Genomic DNA, 12,010 nt, shown 5'->3' with positions numbered 1-12,010 from the left:
CCATTTGAATTTCAACAATTTTTTTGTTTTAAATGCCCGATCTTAGAATAGAGATATAGTAGCAAGTGTTGATCTTTTAGAGATGAAGCATTTTGTCTTCGTCAACCATCTGCTTCTTTTTAGCTGTAGAAAGTGTAGAATTAAATTTTGCACTGTAATGTATTGATGCTTTGGACCAAACTATTATGATTTATTGTAGTTTTCTGTCATGTCTTATGTTATCGAAGATGCCAAAATAGTGAATCAATATATATTGAAATTTCTTTGTGTTATTTATAAATGTGGAAATTCTTTTTCTATGGATGTACCAAGTAATATTTGAATTCCTGGGTTTAGTTTGTAACCCGGATTTGTTTTCTCTCAATCGATTTATGACTTTCGAACAGCGTTAGAGGTGGCACGGTAGTATTTCCTGGCCCATAAGGGATACTGATAGCCTTTTTAGAATTTTTACCACTTTCTAACACTGCCAAAAATTCTACATTCACAGTTAACTAAAGTACTTTCATTTTACTATTCAGAAATTAATGTGTATCATGACCGTTTACTTTTTTTTGCTTTTTCTAAAAACCTAAGGCCACTAGTGCTTTTATGTCTTTTATCGTGCAGTGAATACAAAATTCAAAAAAAATCTCAAAAATTCATTTTCATCTGTATGTAAAATCATTTCATATTTTTCTACACCTGATTCATCCCTCAGTTTGGGAAAGTATTTTCAGTTGATACTGTATTTTTTGTCCAATCACACTGCTCAGATACATTGACTTAGGTAGGGTACAAACAAGAGCAGCCTAAATTCTGGAATGCAAATACTACCGTGCCACCTATACAACTCAAACGAGGGACCCCATTTAAAAATATAATCATTACAAAAATTGTTGGTGGGGCCAAGTTCAAGGAATCAGTTTCGCACTACGATTATTTTAAAGTTTTTTTTAACCTTTATTATAAATTTTAGTTCATTAGATTGATATAATAATGTAAATATACATATTTTAGAATTATAATAGTTTTAAATAGTATAACTTTAAAGAAAATTTCATTTCAATTAAAATAGATTGATATAATTTATCATAATCATACTGATGAATGTTAAATAATTATGTACACATGGATTTACTGTTTTATTTTTGAGATTGGGTTTGTTTTGTACACGTTTAGGCGACTGTGTATATAATATATGTATATACAACTCGTCTAAACATCAACCCAACAATGTTAGATCTGTAAATTTGCTTTCGCAAATATATATAATATATGTATATATATATCTTTTTTACATGATTTGATAATTTAAATACGTTTTGTATTTAATATATTTTTTTTAAACATTTTGATAGTTATATGTACATCTAGACGTGAAGTATTTATTAAGAACGATATTTATATATATGACGAATATTTTGCCTGAGTATATATTTTGACAAATTTAGTGTCGATGCAACACAGATTTGTTATCCCCACGCAGTGTTAAACCGTCATCAATCAATCCTTTCATACTTCCATATGCTGGAATCTATGATATTAAAGACCACGTGATTATATCTTTCTTCATCTTGTATTTAATCTTTTGTGATCGTGTTTTTTTTTATAAAGCTGCGACAATCAAATCACTTTTTGTAAAATGTCTTTCTTATGAATGGCATTCACCAATATTCATTATACATTTTTTTCTAAATGGCAAAATACAAATGTTTGTTTGTATTATATCAATTCTCATTATATATATATCTAATCAAACTATTTATTGAACAGACATAGCGTAAAAGCGTGAGGTTATTTCATATTATTTCTCAGGTATGATTAATTATTTTACAAGATAGTTATTTCTAAACATGATTTTTTTTCATTTCCCGGACTTCTTTCTGTTGTTACCCTGTACAGCAGAGTCTAATTATGAACACTATTTCTTAAACTGACTGAAAATGTGATTTAGAATATAAATGAATATTTCCTAGAGGTTTTTTATATTTTGTTTTATTGTAAATATTAGCTACATTTAGATTTTTTGCTCCGCCATGATTTTTGTTACCACGAATCAATCACTACTTCCACATATTCTATGACATATCTTGCAATTGGGCCAAATTTTAAAAGCTCATTTTCAAACTAAAAAGATTTATAGAAATACAACGAAATTTTTGAAGAGCATAAGTCAACATGTTGATGTGTCTTTTCTGAATTTATATTGTTATTGTTGTCTTATTGACACATGCTCCACATTTTCCTTTTGTTCATATCAAGACAACCCCTGTCTCACACAAATGACCAAGATAAAAACCTTCATTTTACCGATAGACATTTAAAATTGAATAAATTTACATAGGAGTAAAACAGATTGACAAGAAAATATGATAATTTTGTTTTAATAGTAGTTTTTCTTTTGCTCATTTTAATTGTCTAATTATCTAAGACATAAGATTTTTTATTATTTTCCCTTGGTATCTTCTCCCTGTTTTCGTTATATGTCCTGAACAAACTCGATGTGTTTTGTTTTATAGACAAATTCTACAAACGGTGGCTGAATAATTTGTCGCAAGAAAGTAATATAAATTTGAAAAATTTACATGTTCGAACTACTTTAAGTGTTCTAAATATGATATATTAATTGCGTGTGAATGAAGGCGACAATATTTTACCGATGTCTCAATCGATTATGAAGAGACAAATCAAGGACAGGCGGAAAATACAAGTTAACAACGTCACATATAATAAGTGGTGTTTGATAAACTTAAAAAATTAAAACAAATGAAAAAAATAGAGAACAGTGAATGTTTTAAAGAGACAACAACCCGACCAATGGCAGAAAACAGTCCAATGTCACCAATGGGTCTTCAACATAGCGAATAAATCCGAACGCGGAACAAATATACCAATTTATTTATATAAAATTGTATTTGACCAATTGACCGTTTTCATTAACCTTCGAGCTTGTTATAATTTATAGTGCATAAACTTTTTTCCAGTATCATGATTTTGTCAACCCATCGACAACTAACCCAAAGCATCAGGAATAGTCAACCCGATGTATCGAAACGGGTTGCTCTTTCGGTTCAGTGTTATTCAAAAAAGCGTCTAATGTAATTTTAAATATTTGAATACAACCCATTAATCAAATCATTTGTATTAGTTCGTTTATCAAATTCTCATTTTAACATTCACAATTTCGGGAATTTTCACAAAGTGCGTCAGTCTTTTTAAAACCACAAAAGATCACATTCATTGACTAAAAACGTGAGAAACATTACAATCTACTTTATATGAGGGTCTGGATAGGGCACTTTTTAAATGTTTAGGACATTTTTCGCCATCTTTCAAAATAAGGCTTATCTGGAAAATTTCATGAAATTGATCGTACTATTATATTTTCATGCAATTTGGAGATTTCCCTATCTAATCATTTTATTTTCCTCGGATATTTTAATCTTTTAACACCATATTATCATTTGTACGATATCGTTAATTTTTGTTTTACACTATTTTTTATTTTCTATACCCCAATTAAACCCTCATATAATAATAAGGAAGGGAAGCATTCTTTAGGAAGTAATATGAATTGAAAAGGTTAGATACTAGAATGGACGTAATTTAGAATGTCGTATATTTTATAAATAGTCCCAATAAAACAGGATTTTCCAACTAAGTATTGCCTTAAGATGTTTATTAGCCCGTTCCAAAATTAATATGCTACTACGAGGGTGTTTAACGACCTTGGCTATCCTCAAGGGTCACGCACGGTCGGCAAATAAATATGAGGGGAAAATACAGTATAACAATGACGTACTGAGATTTTCAACACATTTAATATATATAGCTTTTTTTATGTTTTTAAGCTCAATTGTATTTTACTGCCATATATATATGTGTTCTATTTATTATCATGATTCATCTGTTTTTGTATGATAACTTTATTTTATTTTTATATTGACAGAATTTAAAAAAAAAACGTGTATTTTATTTTTGTAAACATTAAAAAAAAATACCTTCTCAGAGTCATATTATTATTTGCTGAATCTTTACGTATTTGAAAGTGTCTTTAGTGGTAAATTGAGTAAAACAATCTTCCATTTACTTTAATGCTTATCTATGTCTTGAATTGAATTTATACCTGATTTACCTTTAGAAATTGAAAGCTCTCATACATCATTCATGAAAGTACTAATATAGCCCTATCTTTTGCCACAATAAAAACATGGGGTCATGCGGCATTTTTGGACATTCACATAACCTTTTTTACAAACACTGTAGATTCGCACAACATTCCCTTACCGACCCCCATTTTTAGTAAAATATAATTGGTTCATTCCGCACTAATTTATTTCATTTTCTTAACTCTAGTTTTGATTCATCTATCAAAAAATCTTTATTACAAATATAAAAAAGAAGATGGGGTATAATAAACAATGAGACAACTCTCCACAAGAGACCAAATGACACAGAAATTAGCAGTTATAGGTCACCGTACGGCCTTCAAAAATGAGCAATACCTTATAGTCAGCTATAAAAGACCCCTTAATGACAAATGTAATGCAATTCAAACGAGAAAACTCACGGCATTATTTGTGTATAAAATGAACGAAAAACAAATATATAACACATCAACAAACGACAACCAATAAATTACAGACAAACATAAAGCCTATGGCGGGGTTAAACATGTTAGCGGGATCCCAACCATCAACTTCACCTTGGACAGTGGTGTAACAGTACAACATAAGAACGAACGATAAAAATCAGTTGAAAAAGGTTTAACTCATCAGGTGGATACAAATAGAAATACTGCACAGAGTGGAAACACTATCAACCAATCAGAAGAGCACAGGATTTATACAGACAGCTCTCCCTCAAATTGCCGGTCCCTGATGATGTATATATTTTTTTTACTAAATCACAGTATACCGAGGGCAAAGCCTACTACAAAGCTGAAAAGTATAAGGAACTAAAATTCTGAAAAGTCCTGCTAAAGATGGCAAACGGAGTTTATGTCTGTAGAAGAATTAGAAGAATATATATAGTGTTCAGTATAAATAAGTATTTTTTTGACAGTCAATATACAGAAAATCAACATATCATTGATATTTTATGTCAACGTAAAAGTGCTGATGACTGCTTGGAAATAAAGCCACAAAGAGGTAGGGCTAATAATCATTGGGTTCATATCACACTAGCATCTATATATTTTTACTCAAATCAACATAGTAACAGCGCTGTGTGTGTTAATTGAGCCTTTTCCAATATCTTTGTTTATTCCTACAAAGATCTGTAAAGCCCCAATCCTACTAGACCACGATCGCATCACGCTCGCCGCGATCTAAAATAAATTCAGATCGTGGTGAGGTCGCGGTATGAGCGGCATGAAAATGTAAATTTCCGTTACTTTCATGATGCTACTACGTCCTCATAACGCTTCTACAACGATCCCGCTACGAGTATACCACGTTCTCACCGCTCATTCTGCGACCTCACTACGCTTATCAAGATCTTTCTACGCTCATCACGTTCTCACTACGACCATATCACGAGTTATCCGATTGCAACATGATCTTACCACGCTTCAGCTGCGATTATAGCACGTTCTTACCACGATTATAATACGCTCATACCGCGATCTGACTAAGTTCTTAGCAATAACGTCAACATCGTGTTCCATATCAATATAGTTCCATACCATTCCTTCTATTTCTGATTAATTCGTAGATTTCGCGGAAACAATACAGTCATGCCACCAAAATCTACTAGAACATGTGGGCGTGGTGGTAGGGGTTGATGTAGAGGCAGAGGGAGCTCTGATAGTAACGAATCTTAATCAAGAGATGTCGGACCGACCAATCCAACCTAAATTACAACCTATTGCGGGTCCATGAAGCTCAAATGACGAAATTTTAGTGAGCAATAGGAGAGATGACACAAATGTGTCAATATATATAGAAATATGTGGTATGAGTGCCAATGAGACAACTCTCCATCCAAGTAACAATTTATAAAAGTAAATCATTATAGACCAAGATACGGCATTCAACACAGATCCTTGGCTCACACCGAACATCAAGCTATAGAGGGCCCAAAAATTACTATAGTAACACCATTCAAACGGGAAAACCAACGGTCTAATCTATATAAAAAATGAAGCATGGTTGAGCCGTTAGAGAAAATGGACGTTCGCGGTGAGAACGTGATAGTCGTAGTGAGGTCGTAATAACGTCGCTGTGAGATCGTTGCGCAGTCTCTCCGAATAGAATCACTCTTTCGTTACGCTCTCGCTACGATGGTACAGCGACTTTAGTGCGCTCTCACTACGCTTCTACTACGACCTGATTTTGCCACGACCGCACCACGATTGTTTTGAACATGTTCAAAGTTGGCCACGCTCATCACGATCTTGAAGACCTCACCACGACCTTGATACGACCTTGATACGACCTTACTACGATCTACACGATCGTACTTCGATCATCACAATTTGCATTTTTTTCACAGATCGTAGTGCGATCGTGACCTAGTGGGACTGCGGTATAACGTATATTCCGATGATTGCATAAAACCGCCTTTTTAATAAATGTATTCCAAAAATATACGTAATACAACTCTTAAATAAAAACCAAAATTCGGATAAAAGTAAAGCTATATAGTCCCTTTTGGATACATATAGATATCCTTCGATTCAAATTTTTCAATATAGTTTATCTAAAATGTAGAATTAACATTTCAGTTTCAATTAATGACGATTATTTATGTATGTGGGGGGAAGGAGAAGGAGGAGTTTTTGTGGTTATAAGCCGATTCGTTTATTCTACAATAACGAAGATTTATTTTCAACTATGTAACAGCATTTGACTGCAATTTGTGTGGCTGCATATTAATTTTCTTCTCTCCTCTCCGTCCAATCAAAGTGTCCGCCTAACAAAGACAGTTATAAGAAACCAAATGAGTAAGCAGATTTTATGTCAAAAACGAACCAATCAAAGCTCAATTTATATTTAAGGCAAGGGATAAATCAAAATGTAATAGTAATACAATAACACCGATATAATAAGTTCTCAATGCAAGGGACTGTTCACTCCAAAAATGGGCGTAGCTTCCAATTACAATGGATTGTCTCTTTTGTTAAATGGCAAAGGAGAAATATAACCTCTGTTACTGAAAAACAGACAAAGACAGAAAACCAATGCGCATATGTGGATTTATCTACATAATAGAATATCATTCTGATTTTTTGAATCGAAAGATCATGTTCTATTAAGAGAAAAGACAAAACCATCAGGTCAGTATTGTATTTGGGAATTTTCATCATTACTTTGTTGATCCATGTGTAAAAGGGGGTTATGTTGTCCACCAGCAGTAGTTGCTCCGTTAAAATTCATTAAGGTAAAATCTACCGACATTTGCTACAAAATAATCCATTGGAAACCTTCATAGGGAGCCCAGAATATGAAAAGGTTTAAATTATATTACAAATGCATACAAGGGAAATTAAAAAACGGAAAGTCCTTTATAAAATGGCAATATCAAAAGCTCAAACACATCTAATGAATGAATAACAATTATCAAATTCCTTGGTATAGGCATTATCTTTTGTAGAATATGGTGATCAAATACTGGTTTGATAGTTAGGTAAACCTGTCATTTGTTTGACAGTCGCTTGCAATTCCTTTATATTGACAAACATAGGAGCGCAAAACAAAACACACATAAGCGGTAAAAACGTCAAAAATGGAGTACGATAGTCAACATGAATAAGGAGTTCTAACGACTGCACATAATATTGTGTGGGATGCAGTTTACATTATGAATATAATAACTGTCCACGGGGACACACTGGCCTCCAAAAACTCGTAGCTTATCCCAGACGTCAATAGGGAGTTTCACATTCAAGAAATAACAAATATTACTATTGCTTCAATAGTCCATAACAAGTTCCATAACGGCTGCTATAACATAACTTAGATGAAGCATGTGTGAATGAACGTTTACTGACTGCAGATATTTATTCCATTTATCTTTTTAGCATCCGAATTGAAAAAAAAAATCCCTTTATTTGAATAATATTGAAAAAATAACGGACCAATAAATTATATCTACATCTCTTTTGTAGAACTGAAATGCTAGTACATTAACCATCGAAATCTATGACATTTCTGCATATACACCCATATCGAAAGAACAGAATATTGAACATTCCTTATAAAAAAGGAAGAGAAACATTTTCCAATCAGGTAAATGCAAGAAAAAAATGAAAAAGAAAGTTAACCTCGTTATGAATACATTTATCATGATAATTTCTGTTATTAAGTCCACCAAAAAACAATGGTCAATATCAACTTTGGATTTAGCAAGACTGAGTTGCTGGTGACTGACAACTTTCATTTGTAAATCTATACAAATATGTATTGTTTAAAATACTAGACTGACTAATTTTTCGTAGGTATAGTTAATGAAATGTTAGTTACAATGGTAAATTACCAACTTTCTTTTATTACGAAAACACATTTTGAGAGTTTAATTTTTCTCAAAAGTGAAAGTCATTTCATTTTATACAATTTATAATGTGTTATTAACATAATGCTTGATAATTAATCATATATCTTTTCAGGAAAAATGTTTACTATGAATTCAATGAGGTATTAAGCAAAAAATAAACCACTTCTTGGTATACCACTCCGACCATTTTAACAAGAAAGTTGCACCAATTTATATTTAGAACTGGCTCCATTCATTTCACGAGAAGAAAATTGAAATAGTCTGTATTCTCGGGGTATTACGTAAGTGTATAGTAACAATTTAATAAAATTCTTCAAATATTTTTGAATAACTGATGTCTTAGTATACTGTCTTGCCGTTGCATATACAGATTTTCTTGAATTGTATCATTTACCAATTAAACATAAATCATATATTGGGTACATAAATGAACAGGTAGTGATTCAGACTTGAAAATATATCTTATGCACATTAATAGAGAACAAGGTTCACCATTATAACCTAAAAACTAATTTCTCTAAAATACATACACTTTATACCAGTTCATGTATATTATAAATTCGACTAGGATTTTAATTTACAAGGATTGTCAGTTTGTCATCGTGTACTCCGCCCTCCTCAACCAATTAGAACTTACTATCATAATTGGGTTTCCCCTTGCGGGATCATTATGAATATAAATTAAAAAATATATGTAACATGTTTCAAGTATCATCATATTTCTTTTCTAAAGGTTTATAGGTATGTTAAAATTCACGACCATATTAATCAGAAAACATAAGGTATTTGTAACTACCTGAAATATTTAATTGTAGAATATTATTTCAACTGTATCAGATTTCATAAATCAATTTTGATGTTGTAAAATTGAATTCCATGGTATTTAACCAAATTTAATCAAGACAAAGATTGTGTAATATTTCTTTTTTTATCCATAGTCACATCCGACATGTTAAAATCAGAAACAAAAAATGTTAATGCAATCCCATAACTTAATTAAATAAAATAGTACTAATTAATAATAATGAAATGGTACTATTTGATATAAAAATTATAGTCTCATCAAGTACCAAAGAAATGCAAAACACAAACTCTAAATAAAATTAACGGTATTCTAATTACAAACAAATTATAACTAAGTAATCAAGAAATTATATTTTAAACATCTTGAACAACGGGTTTATTTTATCTTTTGATTTTGCCATTTAATTAGGGACTTTCCGTTTTGAATTTTCCTCTGAATTTTCCTTTATAATAGAGGATATTGAATAGATTCTGCTAAATTTATATACAACTTATGAAAACTATGTGCGATTTATAGATGGATATATCTAATATATATATATATATATATACATATACAGATACATACATATATATTTATGTTGAACTCTAGGTATTTATTACTTTTGTGATTTTATATTGTCGTTGGGTATACATGTATCAACAAAAATAGCGAACTTCAATGTTTATTCAATACGGTGGAAGTCCATAAGCCTTACAAAACCAAACGCTCGAATATATCAATTAACGGAATAAATGGAAAACAAGTGGGTTGCTATCTTACACATGTATACCTAACGTTTCATGTATTTCTAACAGAAAAATAAAAAGGAATTTAGGTTAAGGGATTCCAAGTCACGTGCCATGTATATCTTAAACAAAAAATTATTAATTTCAAATAATATATGAGTGTAATGCTTATGCTTATATTTGATGTCAACATTGTACTTGCTAACGGTATCATTTATAAGTTTATTCTTTCCAAAAAGTTATTATTAAGTGCTTCTCGGTATGATAAATTACAGTTTTTGTTTTTGTGGGTTTTTATGTCATTTTCTGTGAAAACGAGTTTTTATCTTTTTCAGGATTATTTATTAATATTCTATTCGGATACTTTTATCTGGTTTTGAGTTTCATTTTTATTATCTTACCGTGAATGGAAAATGTAACAAACAATAGTTAACTCAAAAACCGAAGGAGTTTAGATTCTAATCTTTTTAATTAGACGATAGAAGTATTATATTTCATTTTAGTACAATGGTTAAACTGAAAAATAATACCGTTACTTCTGAGTACGGTCTTTAGGTGGCACGGTAGTATTTGCATTCCAGAATTTAGGTTTCTATTTTGTGAACCCTACCTAAGTCAATGTATCTGAACCGTGTGATTGGACAAAAAATACAGTATTAATTGAACACACTTTCCCAAACTGAGGGATGAATCAGGTGTAGAAAAATATGAAATAATTTTACAAACAGATGAATGAATTTTTGAGAATTTTTTTTTAATTGTGCATTCACTGCACGATAATAGACATAAAAGCACTAGTGGCCTAAGATTTTTAAAAATAGCAACAAAAAAAAAAAGTAAACGAGCATGATACACATTGATATGCATTTCTGAATAGCAAAATGAAAGTACTTCAGGTAACTGTGAATGTGGAATTTTTTGCAGTGTTAGAAAGCGGTGAAAATTCTAAAAAGGCTATCATTATCCCTTATGGACCAGGAAATACTACCGTGCCACCTTTACAAGTATTCAAATGGATTAAAATATTCTATCAGGAGCAAGTAAGATGATACATTCGTCTTCATAAACCCTTGAAGAACATAGGAATTTACTTTTAAAAAATTCATATGTAAAGTCAGTATCGAGTAAATGCATTAGTAAAAGAGGGACGAAAGATACCAGAGGGACAGTCAAACTCATAAATCTAAAATAAGCTGACAATGCCATGGCTAAAAATTAAAAGGATAAACAGATAAACAATAGTACACATGACACAACATAGAAAACTAAAGAATAAACAACACGAATCTAGTAAAATGCAATAACTAATGATATGAAAAACAACTATACACAAAAACATAGAATATACTATAATTCTTATATCATTTGCATATCTATAAATACTTGAATTGGATTGGTCAATTAGAATTTTTCTCTAGGTTTACAATTCAATAAACCATGTTTCCGAAACTATTTTCGTAATCTATTCATGCGCGATACACATTCTTGCAACGCTACTGGGATTTTCAGCAAATTGAGATTACAAAACAATTGCATAACAGTTGTTTCTATTGTAATGCATATATAACAAACAAAAAAAAAGAATTAAAATAAATGCACTAAAGCTTCGAAAATGTATAAAAATAAAATTAAATAAAATGCCGCGAAATGTCATGGAGGATTTGGCGAATTTACGTCATGGCAAAACACGACGTCATACGAATAAAAATTTTCAAGGGAAAGATTATTTCGTTACGTGTACGCTTCAAATTCGGATAATATTTAATTAAAATGGAGGTTTTGAGGTAGGTGCTATTTCATTTTAGATTCTGTTGCATTTATTAAACATTTCGGTTATGGTTTTTAGAAAGTAAAGATGGCGGCGTACTCATTAGTTACGACATGCCGTTGTGCTTTTGATTATGAATATAGCAGCCATCAAACAAATAATGTAAATAAATAATCGCGTATGTTTGGCTGAAGAATTATAAGGATTAAACACATTTTTTCTAGAGGTTAT

This window comes from Mytilus edulis, chromosome 3 (assembly GCF_963676685.1).
Source record: "Mytilus edulis chromosome 3, xbMytEdul2.2, whole genome shotgun sequence".
NCBI classification, from domain to species: Eukaryota; Metazoa; Mollusca; class Bivalvia; order Mytilida; family Mytilidae; genus Mytilus; species Mytilus edulis.
The sequence above is the reverse complement of the archived record's forward strand: the minus strand, read 5'-3'. Positions refer to the sequence as shown.